The sequence below is a fragment of the Acinonyx jubatus genome, chromosome A3, assembly GCF_027475565.1.
Source record: "Acinonyx jubatus isolate Ajub_Pintada_27869175 chromosome A3, VMU_Ajub_asm_v1.0, whole genome shotgun sequence".
Taxonomy (NCBI): Eukaryota; Metazoa; Chordata; class Mammalia; order Carnivora; family Felidae; genus Acinonyx; species Acinonyx jubatus.
In genome coordinates, this window is record NC_069388.1 from 91,351,683 (window position 1) to 91,372,588 (window position 20,906).

A 20,906-nucleotide genomic window follows, 5' to 3' on the forward strand; every position below is an offset into this window, starting at 1 on the left:
CACACACACACACACACACACACACACACACATATACATAAACAAACAGAGAGACTTTATATGCTGTTAGCCAAGTTCGTCTACTGAGTTGATAGTGACCAGCTGAATATACCAGCTGATATACCACTGAAAGGGAACTCAGGAAACTAGGAGTTTTAGAAATCAAATTAAGATCCATTTATTTGTTTATTTTTTTCATTTTTTGTTTTTTTTAAATGTTTATTTATTATTTTGGGATGGGGGAGAGAGAGAATCCCAAGCAGGCTCCACATTAGCGGTGAGGAGCCGAACTAGGGGCTGGATCCCATGAATTGTGAGATCATGACCTGAGCCAAAACCAAGAGTCAGACGTTTAAGCGACTGAGCCACCCAGGCACCCCCAGAGCCATTTAATATAGAGATTAGGAATCTGCAAACAATGGTCTGAAGGCTAAATTTGGCCATGCCCTTTTTTGTAACTACCCTCAGGTTAATAATTTTTTTTTTATATTTTATATTTTAACTTACAAACAAAGAATGATATACAAAGAGAACTTCTATAGCCCACAAAGCTTAAAATATTTATTATATGGCCCTTTATAGAAAAGTTTGTCAAATCATGAATAGAGGAAGAAATTCATCGTGATTCATTCATTTAGTGAATAATTATTGAGAGCCTGCTATGTTGCAGAAGTCCTGCCAGGTGTCTTTATCAAGCTGATAGTGTAATATGAAAAGTGAGAAAGATATTCAATTGAATAAGGGTTGAAATAAACCTATAAGCACTAAAATAAATCTATATGGAAATATAGAGCATTATGCAACCAAGTGATGATTCTAAAGTTAGGTATTTTGACTTTTTCATGATGCAAGCTAGTAAGTCAGCCCTGCCAACTATGGAAACCTATTTTCTGAAAATATATATATATATATATATATTTATATTTATGGTTAGTAAACTGCCATTTTAAATGCTTAATTCAAAAATTTACTTTTCATATACCTTTTGCATTTATTCAGATTATTCCTTTGTTTACAGTTTTCAAAGAAATTTTAGCAAGGCAATGTTATTATGTATGTATTAACCACAGAATAATCCTCGTGATCTTCCAGGTCAACTTCTTTTATCTAACATGCATGTCCCAGCAGGACACATACTGAGTGGCAAAACACTAACCAGAAAACAAACCAAAACACTCAGGCAGCCAGACCCATCAAATATACTCTGCTTACAAATGTGATGTTAGATATTATTGCCCAATGCACTTCATATCTGACCTCTGTCTTTACTCAAACTTAACACATTTTCCCAAGTCATATACTTTATTTTTTTTAATATTTGATATTAAAGGGGAAGAATTTATTACATATATAACATTAGTGTTTCTGCCTCTGTACAGAATTTGAGTCCTAAATTCTACTTAATACATATTGTTCCATGTCTGTCATGAAAGGTATGGTCTCACAGAGTAACTCTAGAGACTTCACAGATTGATTCCAAATATTGTCCTGTTTATCTGGACTGTCCTTTTGAGCCTCATGTCTTTCTTTTGCATCTTTAGAACAAAGAAGACTGAGTCCTCCTTCCCCAGGCACCTAAGCCTATAATTGTGTAGCCATAGCCATAAGATTTTATCTATCTGTTTTCATCTGACCTGTTACTCTATGCGCATGGATTGAACCTAAGAGAGGAAATTTCTGAATTCTCTCTATTATTTTACCAGTGGCATATATGGCATAATCTTAAAGTTTTATAAAAGGCAACATAAGGTGCACCTGGGTGACTCAGTTGGTTAAGCATCCAACTTCAAGTCATGATCTTGTGGTTTGTGGGTTCGAGCTCTGTGTGAGGCTCTATGTGGACAGCTCAGAGCCTGGAGCTTGCTTCAGATTCTGTGTCTCCCTCTCTATACCCCTCCCCTGCTGGTGCTCGCTCGCTCTCTCTCTCTCTTTCAAAAATAAATAAACATTAAAAAAAAGACAACATAAATATACTGTTACAAACATTAAATAATTACATGTTAGGGTCTTTTCCACTGCTAAATTGGAAATTTAATAGAAAAAATTAAGATGTACTTAATGTAAATGTTTCTTCAAGGCATGAAATCCACTTACATTTTAAAATTGGATTATTTCTCATGTTTGCAGGCGAATGAAAATTTTTCTTTAAGTTCTGAAGTGACTGTCAGATGAATATGATGAACTCAATTATTTGACTTTAGAAAGTATGGTGAAACTATAAAACATTTCTTAGAAAATTAAATATGTATAAGATAGATAAAGAAATTGCATTTCTTGAGAGTGTGAGTTTTCTAGGGTGAATCATAGGTGGGAAGGTTACCTTTTGGGGGTCAAAAATCTTATGACAAATTAGTATCTTAAACTTTCTCCTTTTGTAGCAATAAGATAGTGTTTAGGAAGTATTTGGAAGCTTAGCCCTTGCTAAAAATTGTTTCAAAAGTATAAAACCTAACAATTTGCTCTCCTTTCTGCCCAATCTTTAATCTTCCTTGGCATAGTCCTAAGTGATAGACTGGTTTTTAGCTACTTTTTGAAGCAACTTATAACTGGGCTTCAGGGGGCCTTCCCATTCCCAGCTGAGTTATAACAGAAAAGCTTGAAGTTACCTCTATAAAATTCAGAGTTGACATTTCTTAATTCTTCTCTTTATAATACAAATCCTGCAGTATTTTGGAATCACTCTTGTACCTATTCTAACTTATTATTTTGGTATTTCTATATATATTTTATTGTAATATTTTTGTCTTTTAATAGTATATATTACAAATTCTATCAAGCTTTCAATATCTCAAATTTCTAAACTTTGCAAAATTTCAACGTTTTGTTCACTAATAAATTTGATTGCTTAACAATCAAGAATATTTTATTAAAAGTGTTCTTTTGTAAGTCAAAACCCCAGAGAAGAGCTCTTGAAACTTGCCTGATAACTATTTGACTTCTTTAATTAAGACTATATTCTGAGTAGCAAGTATGTGTCAACTATAAAGTACATGACGTATCTGACAATCTAATAGCCACATCTATTGAACTGGGTCATGAAAAACCAGATCATATAAGGAACATATGGGCGCCTGGGTGGCTTAGTTGGTTAAGTGTCTGACTCCTGATTTCAGCTCAGGTCCTGATCTCTCACAGTTTGTGAGTTTGAGTCCTGTGTAGCCCTCAGCGCTGACAGCACAGAGCCTGCTTGGGATCCTCTCTCTCCTCTCTCTCTCTTCTCCTCCCCCACTCTTACTCTGTCTGTCTGTCTCTCTCAAAAATCAATAAATAAACTTAAAAGAAAAGAACATACATGTCCTTGTTTCCATATTTCTAACATTCTATGCAGACTATTCAGAGGAACCTCAGGTGATGGCCTACCCAACCATGATATTAGAGGACTCCAATGGGGGTAATTTAATTCCTTGGAAAAGACACTTCTCTTCTGAGCTCACAAAACCAAATCACTATAATGACTTCACTTAATCTACGACTATAGTTTGGATGTGGCCTCAGGTAGAATATGTTTCTACAAATGTACAAAAGATGTGATCTAAATTTGTGGTTATAATAGATTTAAGAAAATCATGGTTCATGTGCTGAAATTTGTCACTTTACACACTTAAAGTACCATTAGACTGATTAGAACAGCGATCATAACCTTACCTGTAAATCAGAATCTACTAGGTAGATTTTAATAAATACCCATGGCTGAAGGTTTGATGAGACCAATTAATCAAGAATCTCTGGAGGCTAGGACTTGGGGCATCAGTATTGTTTAAAAGTGTCCTCTAGTGATTCTTATCAGTACTCAGGATCAAAAACCACAGCATTAGAGGCCATGCATGGTGTTCAGTTTCTGAGGTTCTCAACTGTAGTTGTATATTTTATATACCTGGGAAGGTTTTGTTCTTGTTGTTTAGTGCTAATTCAGGAGTTCTGCTTCTACCAAAGATACATAAATTTCTTAAAAACCTAACTCCCAATATAACAGCAACAACAACAACAAAAAATCAGACTACAAAAAATAAAACTTTCGTAAACCTAGATTGCTGAAGTCACAAGGCCACAACCCAAGAAATACAGAAATCCAAGAATCTCCTCACCACAACCCAATGGAAATGCTTTGTAAACACTGGCTAACTTATTGAAGAGGAAAAGGCACAGAATGCTGTATTAGCAGGTAAGAAAAATTCAGCTCCCAATTTTAATATACTTCTGAAGGCTGACCATGAGCCACAACGAGAGTATAGAGTAACTGGGAATAGTAGACACAGAGGAGTTCATACCCACTCTGGAGCTCTTCTCTATGCACCTCCTCACAGCATTCATGAATGAGATTGAGAACATAATAGGAGACTGGAGACAGCCATATTTAGTGAGGTAAAAATGGAGGAGGAGACCACTGCTATGCCAGGAAAGGCACAGACTTGACTGAGACCCTTCTCCTCTACTCTACAAAAGCTCTAAGCTGCCCAGGGAAGAGGGGAGATCCCGCTGCCCCAGACCACAGGTAAGTACCATTGTGACCCAGTGCAGACCAAAAGAAAAAATAACCCTACTACTGGGGCTGGGACATTTTTGGGTCCAGAAATTGTACCAAAACCATCAGCAGTCTCCTAACTTTGGAGTAAAGCAGGACATTCTCCTCCCTCAAAAGTACCAAAGAGGGGCACCTGGGTGACTCCGTTAAGTGTCCAATTCTTGATTTTGGCTAAGGTCATAATCTCATGGTTTGTGAGTTCAAACCCTGCATCAGGCTTGGCACTGACATCACAGAGCCTGCTTGAGATTCTATCTCCCTCTCTCTCTGCTCCTCCTCTGCTCACTTTCTATCTCTCTCTCAAAATAAACTTAAAAAAATACCAAAGAAACAAGACAGAGTTTATCTGCTACTGGGGGGACACGTAGCCAAAAAGCACCACTTCAAAGCCATAGGCAGAGAGTATCTGCCTAACACTGAATCTCGATCATGAAAATAGAGATCTCTCCTCCCCCCAAAGCCATAGCAAGTACCAAGTACCAAGCAATAGCAATCTACTGCTGGAAGAGGGTAAACAGTATGCAGAGAGATCCAAGCAGAATAAATACAAAAAATAAAATACTGCTAGACACATTATATTCAAACCACTTACAATCAAAGATAAACAGTTAATCTTGTAGGCAGTCATTTAAAAAAGGAAGAAAGGAAGGAAAGAAGGAAGTAAGAAAGAAAGATAGATCATATACTGATTAAAAATCAAAGGCAAGAATTAGAGTCAGAAAGTATGCAAACCAGAAGACAAAAACTGACATCATTAATTCCACAAGCAAGCAAAAAGTCAAACTAGGATATTATACCCAGAAAAAATAAATTTTTACATTAAGTATTTTTTAGACAAACCAGTGCTAAGAAAATTCATTACCAGCATATCTGCACTTAGACAGAAGGAACATAATATCAGAGAGAAATCTGAAATACAGAGTTCCAGAAATGGTCTCAAAAAAGAAAGAGAAGATATATTTGTTCTTATTTTAAATTGTTCTAAATATATTTGACTGTCCAAGCAAAATTAATAGCACTGCATTGTAGGTTTATTGCCTATGTAAAAATAAAATATATGACAACAATAATATAAAAGAGAAGAGGAAGGAAATATAAGTATAGTGTTATATATGCTTATGTATACTGTATGAAGTTGACATTAATATTATTTGAGTTTAGATTGATAAAGAAATAAATAAGAAGCCAATATTATAGTTAAAATGTAAGAATAAAACATATACCAAATAATTTTTTCATTTAAAAAATTTTAAGTTTATTTATTTATTTTGAGAGAGACAGAGACAATGTGAATGGGGGAGGGGCAGAGAGACAGGGAGAGAGAGAGAATCTCAAGCAAGGTCTGTGCTGACAGCATAGAGCCCGATGTGGGCTTGAATTCATGAAACCATTAGATCATGACCTGCACCAAAACCAAGAGTCAATGCTTAACTAACTGAGCCACCCAGATGCCCCTTTTCTTCAAGTTTTAATATAAATTCTAATTAGTTAACATATACGCTAAAACTGGATTCAGGTGTAGAATTTAGTGGTTCATCACTTACATGTAATACTCAGTGCTCATCAAAACATGTGCCCTCCTTAATACCCATCATCCATGTAGACTATCTCCCAACAACTTCCTACCATCAACTTCAGTTTGTTCTCTATAGTAAAGTCTCTTGTGGTTGGCTTCCCTCTCTTTTTCTCCCCTTCCCCTATAGTCATATATTTTGTTTTTTAAATTCCTTGTATGAGTGAAATCATATGGTATTTGTCTTTTTCTGAGTTATTATGCTTAGCATAATACTCTCTAGCTCAATCTACATCCTTGTAAATGGCAAGATTTCATTCTTTTTGAGAGCTGAATAATAATAAAAAAAAACTAACAATACAGTTAAAAATGGGCAGAAGACATAAATAGACATTTTTCCAAAGAAGACACAGAGATGGCAAACAGACATAGGAAAATATGCTCGACATCACTTATCATCAGGGCAATACAAATCAACACTACAATGAGATATTATCCTACACATGTCAGATTAACAACACAGGAAACAACAGGTTTGTTGGCAAGGAAGTGAAGAAAGGGGAACCCTCTTACACTGTTGGTAGGAATGTAAATTTGGGCAGTCACTCTGAAAAAGAGTATGAAGTTTACTCAAAAAGTTAAAAACAGAGCTACCGTATAATTCATCAATTGCACTACTAGGTATTTGCCTAAAGAATACAAAAATACTTGTTCAAGGGGATACATGCACCCCGAAGTTTATAGCAGCACTATCAACAATAGCCAGTTATGGAAAGAGCCCAAATGTCCATTGACTGATGAATGGATAAAAAAGATGTGGAGATCTTAAAAAAGATACGGTGTGTACACACACACCATATATGTGTGTGTGTATCTGTGTGTGTGTGTGTGTATACACGATGAAATAGTACTAAGCCAAAATTATTTTTAAAATTACATTTTCACCACATTAATCAATGCAATTTTTACTTCATTTTCCAAATAAACTTATCCTTCTAATAGGAGATTTTTAAAAATGACATTAATTGGTGTGCACATAACATTTTGATTAACAGAAGTGCAGAAGCACGTCATGCATTGTTTTTAATAATATAATTACTTGATAATTCATTTCAAATTAATAGTTTTAAATTAATTATTAATGGTATATGAAATTAAAATAAAATATAACTTAGCAAGGAGTGGGAAACATGCAATGTACACAATTGAGTAGCTACAACTTTTATTCACTAAAACTTGATGTAGGTGAGTTGAAAGATCACAAAATCACACCACTATATGACTTGTTAAAGCACTTCCTTTTTCTTTTTGTTTAGAGACCTGAAAAACCCTTCTGTTTTCTAGGTGCTAGCAATGGTATCTTTAGAACAGGTATTTTAAGAATAATAGGTCTATTTATTCTTCATATATAACACTCAGAATAGAATTACTTTGCAGAATTCATGGGTGTTTTGAAGATACTGTTCCTGAAAGTTATGGACCACCTATAAATCTAAGTGGGTTCTGATTTTTCATAACTTACGTGCTCATATCATCTCCCAGGCTCTTGTTACGCTGCCAACATTTTGTGATGGTGAAGAGGTTAGAGAGAAAATTTTGAGCAACACAAAAATGTCAGAATGAGGCATTCTTCCAAAAATATGTTCATGGGCAATTTTAAAGAAAAACTATTAGGTTTACATCTGCAATTAAGAATGCTGCCCACAAAAATTGAAATTAATTAATATTTTGAAATTGTGCTTTTAAATTTAGCACTTAAAGGCAGGTGGTCATTTTAATATAATATTTTGTACATTATTACAAATTAACATACTTTGTAATTTATATCAATAATTGAATTTATATGCAGACACAATGTGCATTATATTAATATGAATTAACATATTAGTATAAATTAATACATTATGATATATAATATTAATTGTATTAACTATATCAATATGTTATTGGTAAATTATTTTAACTTTGGAGACTATTTTCTTTTGAAATTTGGCTATTCTAGGGCATCAGAAACAATTATCATTAGATATGCAAATATATTTTTTGAAAATTGCTGAAATATTCTATAAATATGTTATGTAAATATACAAATTAATATATAAATGTATATATACATATCTTTCTTTGTAGATATTTTATTTCTTTATTTATGTATTTGTTTATTATTTATATTCCTTAAAATTGTGTATGTGTATATATATATATATATATATATGTTAAAAAATGTTTTTATTTGAGTATAGTTGACACACAATGTTATAGTGGTAATAGGTCTACAACACAGTGAATCAACTTCAGTATAATTATGATCTGCTCACCATAAGTGTATCTACCATTTGTCACCATACAACGCTATTATAATGTCATTGTCCATATTCCCTATGGTATGCCTTTTATTCCCATGACTTATTCATTCCTAATTATTTTTATGAATATATAAAATATACATGTATGTAATCATTTGCAAAATAAAATCATGAACAAAAAAAGTGTGCATATGTATATATATGTATTTATATGGATTAACTACAAGAGAGAATATGGATAGAAAATCAGATTTATATACTTGTAAAGCATAGATAGAAAATATTGATACCTAATAAAGATAATTATTATAGAGTCTTATCTACTGGAATAAAAATGATCAATTTCTATGTCACCAAACCATATTTCCTAGAAAATCAATTCTAAGTACCATTTCAGCCTGAAATCCATGAAGTAAGCCAGAATGTCAAACTTTATATAACTATAGTAATATAAGTGCTATTAAGAGAAAATGACAAGTAATATGAAATTATAGACACATTTAATAGTGAATGAGTAAATCCAAAGTAAAAAGCTTGATGTATGCTTTGTTTAGTTTTCTATAAGTAGATTATATGCTCTGTCTATTTCCATAAGGTAGCAGACAAAGGAATATGCCCCCTTTCTATTCTGTATTACTATAATTTTATTACTATTATCTCATTGTACCCATAGTAAAAACAATTTATCCATAATTTTGAAGAAATTATAAATTCTATAGGATTCTAGCTAGCAGAAATTAGATTTTAAAAAACCTGAAATTTTCTCACAATGAAAAAGGCTTAAGCACATAGATTTAAATTCTACTTCTCTCCAACATTCCAATAAATGATCAAAGGCTTAGCTCATACCTGGAAGGATAATATTATATGTTGACTATGGGGTTACCTTTCTCCCTCTGTTTCCAGAAAGTAGCTGTAATTTTTGTTTTTTGTTTTTTGCCACAGATTTGGATGGGCAGAAAAAAAGCTAAAAATGCTTCTTCTCTTTTTTTGCAATTTTAAGCTTAGCAAAGAGGATTCCTAGGATTTTGAGGGAAATGATGGGAAAGGGAGAATGAAGAAGCAACTAAACATACATGGGCAGGACTGAGATTGAGAAGGGGGCTGAGTAATCTGTGTCCTTTGGGAAACCATAGCACTCCAAATAGAAGGCAAGGACTCAGGGGAACACAATACCCAACACAGGTCTAGAGCCTGCTGTGTGTGAGGGACTGTTTGGAGAACTTCACCCCTATTTATGTATTTAATCCTCATAAAAATCTTCTGAGGTCACATTTTACAATTTACATTTTACAGACGAAAAACAGAGACATGGAGAAGTTAGATAATATACAATACCACACAACTAATAGGAGAGATAATATTTTACTCAGAACTATTTGGCTCCATTGTCTGCACTCATCCACTGTACTCTTTCACTGCTAATGGCTATATGGGTACATGGTATCTTGTTGGCAAATTCCTCAACATCATAGCACTAAAAACCTGGGAAGAGTTTGTCTCTCTTAGGTCATATTTGGGTGCCTGGTAGTTGTCAGAGTATGAGAATTTCTGAGATTAAATTTTCCACCAGCCTTGTAGAATGGGGGTTTGGAGGCATAATTAAATTAATTTAAAACAAGTCCAGCATCAGAGATGAGAGGTTGCTGGGACTGATGGGAGGTATAAATCTTGATTCAACTATGACCTTGGGAAAGGTCACAGATGCCTGAGATGACAGAGAGTGGGGAACCTGTGCTGGCATCTACTGCTCCTTGCTTATACTTAGGGCAGCTGGACTTCCTAGGCAAAAGGTTTGGTTTCTTGTTTGTTTTTCTAATAAGTAAGGTTAAATGAGCCTCTGAGAGAACAGGAGCAATGCTGTAATCAACCAAGCGTTCCATGCTTGCTGCTATGACTCCATGGTTATCTAGCTATCTCCTTAAGTCTTCAGATTTGAGGGCTTCTGAACTGGAAAAGAATATTAGAGTGAATATAAACATTCTGCCTCCTACTCCCTTTGGGTGTACCTGATTCAAACCAAAACAAACCCACTCTCTGAAATGACCCTTCTGCAATTTCTTTATTAGTATTATTATTAACATTTATTAATTATTGAAAGACAGAGAGAGTAAGAGCGTGAGCAGGGGAGGAGCAGAGGGAGAGGGAGACACAGAATTTGAAGCAGGCTCCAGGCCCTGAGCTGTCAGCACAGAGCCTAACGCAGGGCTCAAACTCACAAACTGCGAGATCATGACCTGAGCTGAAGTCGGATGTTTAACCGACTGAGCCCCCAGGTGCCCCAACCCTTCTGCAATTTCAGTGAAGCATAAGCACAGTGAGTTAACAAGGAACAAAAATGTCACTGAAGCTGAAAGTAAACGGGCAACTCTAAGGAGGAGAAATAATTGAGAACAAGAGAAAAACAAAAAATCATTACCGCATCTTAGATGGGAACACCCTCATTACCTTATTTTGGAGGGGATGTGGGGGCTAAGAAGTGGCTTAAACAGAAATTTGTTTTCTCACAATTCTCGATAACTAGAAGTCAAGATCAGGTGTTGGCAAAGTTGTCTCTCTTCGGGCCTTTCTCTTTGACTTGCACATGATTATCTTCTCCCTATTTGCATTTGATCTTTCTTTGTATTGTTCCATCTCTGGATTTTAAGTCTTTGAAAGATTGCCTGGAATTTCTTCTGTGCCTGATTGTACTCTCCTCCCCACCAATTCCATAGTTCTTGGGAGTCCAAGGGTTTCGAAAGTATCTATGCCAATGCTAAGGAGACAATGTTCTCCTTGTTTTCTGTTACATTATTTACTTATTTACTGGTCTAAACACATTGGCCCTGACATAAAACACGGTACTTAGTGCTTTCATTTTCAAACAAACAAAAAAATTAATCAAAATGATTAACCAAACTTCCATATGCTGAAAGTATGCTGGAGCCCCACCAAAAGGTCATCGTGAGTGCCTCAGATCTATCCAGAATCTCCTTGATTCGCTCCACCTCTCCTCTAGCAAATTACAACTCAGCAATCATCTTTGTTTCCTGAGCATTCCCTTAGCTTCTCACACACAGGCAAAATCTTTTTCAATAGAGTTTTCTCTCTAAGAGGAATTCTTATGCCAGCTGTTCACAGAAACAAATGCTTTACCTTGGATGAAAAACATGATAACTGATGTAAAAAACTGTAATGGAGGAATGTACACAATATTGGATATTGTAGAAACCCCCATGAGTAAATTAGATGTCAATTTTAAGAAATCTTTCACAAAATACTTAAGCAAAAGAAAAAAAAAGAACATAAATAATGAGAGTGAGGAAGGAACATGGAAATTACGCTAAAATACAATTTGCAGTCTAGAGTGCAGTCAAGAACAAGATGAAAATCAATGATCAAGAAGTAATAAAATGAATTTTTCTGGGGTGAAGAAACACTTGAAACTGGAGATCAAGATGGTTTAAAATCTATCATGTAACATAAATAAAGAGAGCACCTCAACTTTGTGATTATCCCCGTAGAAGTCGTAAATGTCAAGGGTAAAGAAAACAAACAAAATTTCTGAGTATTTTTAGAGAGAGAAACAGACACACACACACACACACACACACACATATTTATCCTTATGTAATATGTAAGTTGTGGCACCAAAAGTACATTGTCAGAAATCTGAGAATTTATAAATATTTTTGCTTAATTATTTATTCTGAAAGAAACAGAGACAGCATGAGTAGGGGAGGGGCAGAGAGAGAAGGAAAGACAGAATACGTGCTGCCAGTGCAGAGAACGATGTGGGGCTCGGACTCACAAAACCGTGGTATCACGACCTGAGCTGAAACCAAGAGTTTAGCGAACCAGACGCTTCACTGACAGAGCCAACCCAAAGTCTTAGAGATGTAATCTAGACAACTTAGAAATTAATCACTTAAAACACTGGTAGCAAAATTAAAACAAATAAGCAAAGAGTTCTCTTTCCTAAAAAATGAAGAAGTAATCCTCTACTCTTTCGGCTAATTATAGTGACAAAACACTGTAGAAAAGGGCAGACCGGCAAGGGACTTTGGCATCCAGGAAATAACACAATACCAAGCCTGTGGGTTTTGTTTTTTCTTTATAAATTGCAGATTTGGTGTTATAAAAGCCAGTAACTTGTAAACACCAATGGGCCCAGACAATAAAAGCCCTAACAAAAGCCTCCTGTTTAGTTAAAGGACAAGAGGCAGTCTAACAAGATTAAAAACAAACAAAACAAAACAAAACAAACAAAACAAAACAAAACTTTAGAAAAGTTTAGCAAACAGCTACTTTACTCTATCCAAACATCACAGAAAAACTTTTGTCTCCACCTCCATTCACACCAGCAAATGCCTAGGGTGTAACCTAGACTTCCACTCTCCACTGGTTGTAAAAATTGGCCCTTCCTCTCTCCAGGCCTCCTTATGAGTGACATCATCTTTAAACCTTGTGAGGCAATTCCTGATAAGCTGCAATGGGGCCCAGGGAAGATGGGGTGACCTGGAAGTCCAACTACTTCCTTACAATCATCCAACTTTTGGATGAATATCCAAAATGCTTCACTGTGGGAGCAGGAAATGTGGGTTCCAAGCAGATGCAGCAGATCCCCATGTCCCTCTGTAGGAAGGCTGTGGTGCTGATGGGCAAGAATACTGATACACAGGCTATCTGAAGGCATCTGGAGAACAACCCTGCTCTGGAAAAACTATCGCCTCACCTTTGGGGGAATGTGGCTTTTGTGTTCTCCAAGGAAGACCTCACTGAGATCAGGGACATGATGCTGGCTTATAAGGTACCAGCTATGGCTGTGCTGGTGCCATAATCTTATGTGAAGTCACTGTGCCAGTCCAGAACACTGTTCTGGGGCCCAAGAAGACCTCCTTCTTCCAGGCTTTAGGCATCACCACTAAAATCTCCAGGGGCACCACTGAAATCCTGATGATGTGCAGCTATTTAAGACGGAGACAAAGTGGGAGCCAGCGAAGCCATACTGCTCAACATGCTGAACATCTCCTCCTTCTCTTTTTAGATAGTCATCCAGCACATGTTTGACAATGATAGTCTCTACAACCCTGAAATGCTTGACATCACAGAAGAAACTCTGCATTCTTGCTTCCTGGAAGGTGTCCACAGTGTTGCCAGTATATGTCTCCGGATAGGGTATCTGACTGTTGCATCAGTGCCCCATTCTACCATCAATGGATACAAGTGGATCCTGGCTTTGTCTGTGGAGACTGATTACACCTTCCCAATTGCTGAAAAGGTCAAGGCCTTCTTGGCTGATTCATCTGTATTTATGGCTGCCACCCCATGGCCACTAACACCACTGCTGCACCTGCTGCTGCCACAGCCCGGCCAAGGTTGAAGAAATCAGAAAAGGATATGGAATTTGGTCTCTTTCACTAATCATCATAAAGCAACCAATTTAGCCAAACTTATTTGTGAAACAAGAAAATAAAAGCTTACTTCTCATTAAAAAAAATGAGTGGGTGGCACAGTTGATTAAGCATTTGGCTTCGGCTCAGGTCATGATCTTGCAGTTCATGAGTTCAAGCTCTACATCAGGCTTTGTGCTGACAGCTCAGAACCTGGAGCCTGCTTCAGATTCTATGTCTTCCTCTCTCTCTGCCCCTCCCCCACTGGAGCTTTGACTCTCTCTTTCCCAAAAATAAAATAAACATCAAAAAACATGTTTTTTTACCCAACCCTTCTGTCAATTAGGATGGCTCAAAGAAATCTGAGTGGTGAGCTAGGACTCTTATCCTTGCAGAATGAGTGATAACTGGTGTGTCTTTTTCTACTTTGGCATCAGTGGAGACCATGTGGGAATCCTGCACTTCTATCCTTGACTGAGGGTAACAGGGTACCCCTCCTTACTCTTGACTGAGGTGGTATCAGAGTGGGCCTACTAGATAGTCACTTTATCACTACTCAGTAGTAAAGAGAAGTTACCTCCTCTAGAGCCAGAGAAGTGGGGAATCTGGACTTTCACTGTAACCTGGCAGAAATGAGCAGCACGTTACCTTCCCCTGCCACATTAGTAGCAAAGAAGGCTAGCTAAAACAAGATTTTAATGAGGTCAAAAGTCTCATACATAGTTCCCAAAATATCTAGGACTTAATTAAAATATCTCTTGAATTAACAAAGAGCCAGGAAGATCTCAATTTGAATAAGAAAAGGCAATCAACAGATGCCAACACTTAGGTGATACAACTGTTAGACTATCTAACAAGGATTTTAAATCAGTCGTCATAAAACTACTTCCATGATTATGAACACATTTGGTATATTTTTTAAAAGAAATCCTAAGCAAAGAAATGGAAAATGTAAAGAAGAATCCTGAAGGGAGAACAACAAAAATTACGCATTTTGAACAGAAAGAATATAATCTGGAAGAATAATGCAAAAGGAGGGACCCGGAGATCTGTGAGACGATTACAAGAGATCTAACATGAATGTTATCAGAGTTCCAGGAAAAGGAGAAAAAAGAAGAGTTGGAAAACATATTCAAAGAAATAAAAGTTGAAAACTTCCCCAAATTAGCAAAAGACATACATTTAGGAATTTAAGAAACGGAGCCAATCCCAAACATGGTAGTCCCAAAGAAATTCATGCCCAGACATGTAGTAAACTTCTGAAAATGAAAAGAAAAGAAAAATCTTGAAAGCAGACAGAGAGATACAACACATCAACTATATGGGCAAAGTTTTCTAATGCAAGTGAATTCCTGATAAGAATTTGTGGAGGCCAAAAGGAGACAGCATGATTTTAAAGTGCTGAAATAGGGGAACTTCATTCCAGAATATACATCCAAGAGTAATATCCTTCAGAAATAAAAAGGAAATCAAGACAGTCTCAGATGACTGAAAATAAGGCAAAATAAACAAAAGAGAAACAAAAAACAAATAAGAATTGTTGCCAGATGATTTGCCCTAAAAGAATGCTTAAAGAATAATCTAAACAGAAAAGAAATGACAAAAGAACAAATTCTGAAACAACAAAAAGAAAGAAAAAAACAACAGAAAGTAAAATTATAGGTAAATACAACAGACTTCTCTTTTCCTATTAAGTTTTCTAAATTATATCTGACGATTAAAGCAAAAATTATAAAATGGTCTATTTTAGCTCTCAACAGGAATTATTTAAGATAATTATGTTATAAATTGAGTTAAGGTAGAATAATGTAAGGAGAGAAAAGTTCTTGTACACTCCTCAAACTGGTCAAAAGATGACACCCATAGACTGTTATAAGTTATGTGGATACAATATAAAACCTAAAGCAAATAATTAAAAATTCTATACAAAGGGATACACGTACAGACATCACAGATAAGTTAAAATGGAATTCTAAACAATGTTTAAGTAACCTACAGCAAGAGAAGAAAAAGAAAACACAGAAATGAAAAACAAAACAAAGAACAAAAAATAAAATGACAGTCATAAGCCTAAATATATCAATAATTACATTATATGTAAATAGTCTAATTAGAATAATTAAAAGATAAAGATTGAAAGTAGATTTAAAAATATGATACAACTGTATGCTATCTATAAGAACCTCACTTAAAATACAGGTTTCCCTCAACTATCTGTAAGCAGAGCGTTCTTAGGAAACCTTTCATATGGTATGAAATGGTATCAAGTAACGAAGCAGTTATCATTAATTTATATGGAAAAAAATTTCCAGCATTCCCAGACGTCAAAATAACCTCTCTTAGGCTTTTCTGATACCTTAGGACATATCTTGCTGATGGATGCACAAAACAAATCCAGATAAAGCACAGATGCTCACAGATACAATTCAAAGTTAGGGAGGCTTGATTCTGAGATGCTGAGCATAGTTCCTGGGGAAGGAGCTAGGTGGTGCCACTCTGGCCGCGACTGGTTGGTGCTGCCTCTCTAATGACTTACTGCAAAAGAAACACTAAGTGCTCTTTTTGCCTTTTTTCATAAAAATAAAAATCCTTTCCGGATTATTTTAGATTAATGGAAAGAGGTACTAATGTAGATCTTTCATAAATGTGAAGTGGCATAATGCAAACTTTCAAAAAAGTGGGGAATATCTGTATAATGATAGAGTTTGAAAGTTAAAGTATTTAGAAAGAATATGCAAATAACCAAAGGAAAACAGGAGTGGCTGTATTGATATATCAGACTAAGTAGACTTCCCAGCAAAGAAAATTACAAGGAACGGAGTGGGTCACTGCAGAGTGATAAAAGGGCCAATCCACGATACTAAATGTGCATGCATTAAACAACAGAGCTGCAAAATATGTGAAGTGAAACTGCTAGACTGAAGAAGAAATAGATCAACACACAATTATAGTTAAGTTTCCCACCCCCATCTCTCAAGTGGATAGACAACTAGACATAAATTAGCCAAATATAAAAGAACTGAACATTGTCTTTAACCAACAGGATCTGATAGACATTTATAGGCTATACCATATAATAAGCATAGATTACATATTATGTCCACAGAACATTTATCAAAATAGGCCATATCTTAATCATGAAACAAACTCAAAATATTAAAAAGAATTTAAATCACATGCAGTGTATTCTCTCACCACAATAGCATCAGAGTAGAAAGTCAGTAATAGAGCAATAATAGGACAACCTACAAATACTTGGAAACTAAACACTATATTTCTAAGTGATCTAGAAGTCAAAAAGAAAATATTAAAGGAAATGGAAAAGGATACATTCAACAGAATGAAAATAAAATTAACCTATCAATATATGTGGGATGCAGCTAAAGTAGTGGTGAAGGGACATGCATATCACTAAAGGCCTATATTAGCAAAAATTAAAAATCTCAAATCAATAAGCTTTCATATCAAGAAACTAGAAAAAGAGGAACAAAAATAAGCTCAAAGTATGCAGAAGAAAGAAAATAATAAACAAATAAAACTAGCAGAAATTAATTATGTGACAAAACCGAGAAACAACGAAGAAAATCAATATAACGAAATTTGGTTCTTGGAAAAGATCAGTAAAAATGATGAATCTCTGGTGTAACAGATTAGAAAAAAGGAGAGAAGATACCAATGTCATGAATGAAATAAGAGATATCTCTAGAGTCGTTACTGGCATCAAAAGGGATAATTAGGGAACAAATAAAAAATAACTCTACACAAATTAATCTGACAACATAGATGAAATGGACCAATTATTGAAAGCACAAATTAGCACTATCCAGCCAATATGAAATAGATAATAGTTATGGAGCTGCTTATATTAAGAAATTAAAGGGGCACCTGAGTGGCTCAGTTGGTTAAGCGTCCAACTTTGGTTCAGGTCATGATCTCACAGTTTGTGGGTTTGAGTCCCCACGTCAGGCTCTGTGCTGATAGCTTAGAGCCTGGAGCCTGCTACAGATTCTCCCTCTCTCTCTGCCTCTCCCCCTCTTGTGCTCTCTCTCTCTCTCTCTCTCAAAAAATAAACATTTAAAAAAATTAAAAAAAGAAATTAAATTCTTCTGAAAAAGAAATCTTAAGCTCAAATAGTTTCATTGGAAAAGCATACTACATGTTTTAAGAAGAACTAACAAAAATAACAAGAACTAATTTTAAACAAGCTCATGTAAAAAATAGAAGAGGGAAGATTTTTTCAACTCATTTGATGCAGTTAATATTACCCTCATATAAAATCCAGATGGTAAGATGGTAAAAAGAAAGAGAGAAAAGGAAGGAAGGAAGGGAGGAAGGAAGGAAAGAAAGAAGGAAAGAAGGAATACAGGAGTGAGTGAGTGAGTGAGTGAAGAAACAGATCAATATTCCTTATATATAGAGACAAGAAATTTCTTTTAAAATTTTTTTAAAGTTTATTTATTTATTTATTTAGAGAGAGAGACCATATGAGCAGGGGAGGGGCAGAATACAGGGAGAGAGATAATCCTAAGCAGGCTCCATACTGTGAGTGCAGAGCCTGTTGTAGGGCTTAACCAATGAACCCTGAGATCATGACCTAAGCCAAAACCAAGAGTCAGTCTCTTCACTGACTGAGCTACCCAGTCACCCCATAGACATTAAAAAATAATCTTAACAAAACATTAGCAAATACAATTCAGAAAAACATAAACTAGTAAACCATAACTAACTGGATTTATTCTAGGGATGCAAGGCTAAAACAATCTTCCAAATCTAAGAAATATAACCTGCTGTAGTAAGAGGTTAAGAAAGAAAAATTACATGATCTTATCAATGGATGCAGAAAAAGTATTTGGCAAATCTCAACATCCATTCATGATAACAATTCTTAGAAAACTAGGAATAGAAAGACTTCTTGAACTTGATTTAAAAAACTACAAATAAACTATAGCTAGTAGTAAAACACTTAATGCTTTTTCTCCATGTTTAGGAATAAAACAAGGTTATCCAGTCTCATTACTGCTATTCAACAAAGAATTGGAAGTTGTAGCCAACAGGATACAGTTGAATAAAGGAAATAAAGACATATGATTAGAAAAGAAGAAATAATTTCTAATTGAAGATGACTTGATTGTTTATGTAGAGAAAGCCAAAAATCTATTAAAAAGTTCATTAATTTAGGTGTGAGCTCAGAAATGTCACATAGTGCAATATAAACTTTAAAAAATCAATTGCATTTTTATATGCTAGCAATGAACACATGAAGATCAAAATTAAAAATACAACAACAGTTCAAACCCCTCAAAAAAAGGTAATACCTAGGTATACATCTAATAAAATAAATACAGTACTGCTAGGTTATAAATTATAAAGTGCTAGTGAAATCAAAGAAGATCTAAATACATGGAAAGACATAACATGACATGAATTAGAAGACAACACAGAAAAGACATCAATTTTCTGTAAACTGTCGTACACACACAACATAAATTCCTATCAAACCCTAGCAAGACTGTAGATATACACAAGATTGTTCTAAAGTTTATATGGAAAGTCAAAGGAAGTAAAATATCTATAACATTTCTGAAAAATAGAATAAAGTGGTAGGAATTATCAGTCTACCTGATTTTAAGACTTATTATAATAAGCTACAGTATCAGGGCTGTGGAATTAGCAAAAGCATAGACACATAGATGAAAAGAATCCAGAAACAGATACACAGATACTGTTTGTTTGTTTGTTTGTTTGTTTTTGAGAAAGGAAAAAAGCAATTCAGTGGAGGAAGAACAGCCTTTTCAATAAACTGATGGAGCAATATGATACTCATGGGCAGAAAAATGAATCTCAACCTAAGCCTCACAACTTCCACAGAACTTAATTCAAAATAGACAGTAGATTTAAATAAAAACATAAAATTATAACACTTCTTAAAAACATAGGAGAAAATCCTTAGGATCTCAGCCTAGGTGAAGAGTTTCTAAACATGACACCAAAAGATGTCCACAAAAGAAAAAAAAAAAAGATAAACTGTACTTCATGAAAATTGAACACTTTTGTTTGTGAAGACCCATTAAAACAGAATGGAAAGATAAGTTACAGACTGGGAGAAAATATTTGCAAAGCAAATATCTGATAAATGACTTGGATTGAGAATTTATAACAAACTCACAAAACACCACAGGAAAAAAAACTAATTAGAAAGTGGGCAAAAGAATTTTCCCTGAAGAGGATGCCATCCATGGAATGGCATATAAGCATGGAAGAAGGTGTTCAATATCAATAGTCGTTAGGGAAATGCTAATTAAGACCGCAATGAGACATCACTACACATCTATTAGAACAGCTAAAATTAGAAACAGTGACAACACCAAATGCTGGTGAGAATATGAAGAAAGTCAATCCTTCATACACTGCTGGTAGAAATCTAAAGTGGCAGAGTTGCTATGAAAAATAGCAAGGCAGTTTCTTTAAAAAAATAAACCGTACATTACCATACAACAGATCAATTGCACTTCTGGGCATTTATCCCAGAAAAATAAAAACTGATATCCACAAAAAAACCTGTGATATTTTTTATAGCAACTCTCTTTGTAATAGCCCCAAATTGAAAGCAACAAAAATGTTACTTAACACATAAACGGATAAACAAAATGTAGTATCTACATATCATGTGATACTATTAATAAAAAGGAACAAACTGTCAATATATGCAGCAACTTCTATGGCTCTCAAGGGCACTGTCTTCAGTGGGGGAAAAAAAGGCAATCTCCAAGGGTCACATACTTTATAAATCCATTTACATAACATTCTCAAAACAAAGTTATAGACAGAACTGACTAATGGTTGTCAGTGTTTGATGAACAAAGAAGTGACTGTGAGGGATTTGGATGTGGCCATAAAGGGGTAGCAATTAGAACCTTTATGGTGCTACAGTAGTTCTGTATGTTGTGTATTGAAGTGGTGATTTCATGAATACACACATATGATAAAATGTCATACAACTATACTTATACTCACATTTTATTGTATTATCAGTTTCCTGGTTTTGCTACTGTACTACACAGCTGTGTAAGATGTAACGTATGGGCAAAACTGGGTGAATGGTATCTGAAAACTCTGTGTGTTCTTTTCAACTCCCTGTGAATCCATAATTATTTCAAAATGAGAAGTCTGCAACAAAAAGGATACCACAAATA

At 35.0% G+C, this 20,906-nt stretch overlaps 1 long non-coding RNA gene and 1 pseudogene across 1 annotated transcript in view; one reads left to right on the plus strand and one right to left on the minus strand.

The window, feature by feature from the left end:
- Positions 1–20,906, minus strand: part of LOC128311237 (uncharacterized) — a 403,478-nt gene that overhangs the window by 165,169 nt on the left and 217,403 nt on the right. The gene's annotated exons all lie outside the window — the stretch shown is intronic.
- On the plus strand, positions 12,708–13,854 carry LOC106972981 (60S acidic ribosomal protein P0-like; annotated as a pseudogene).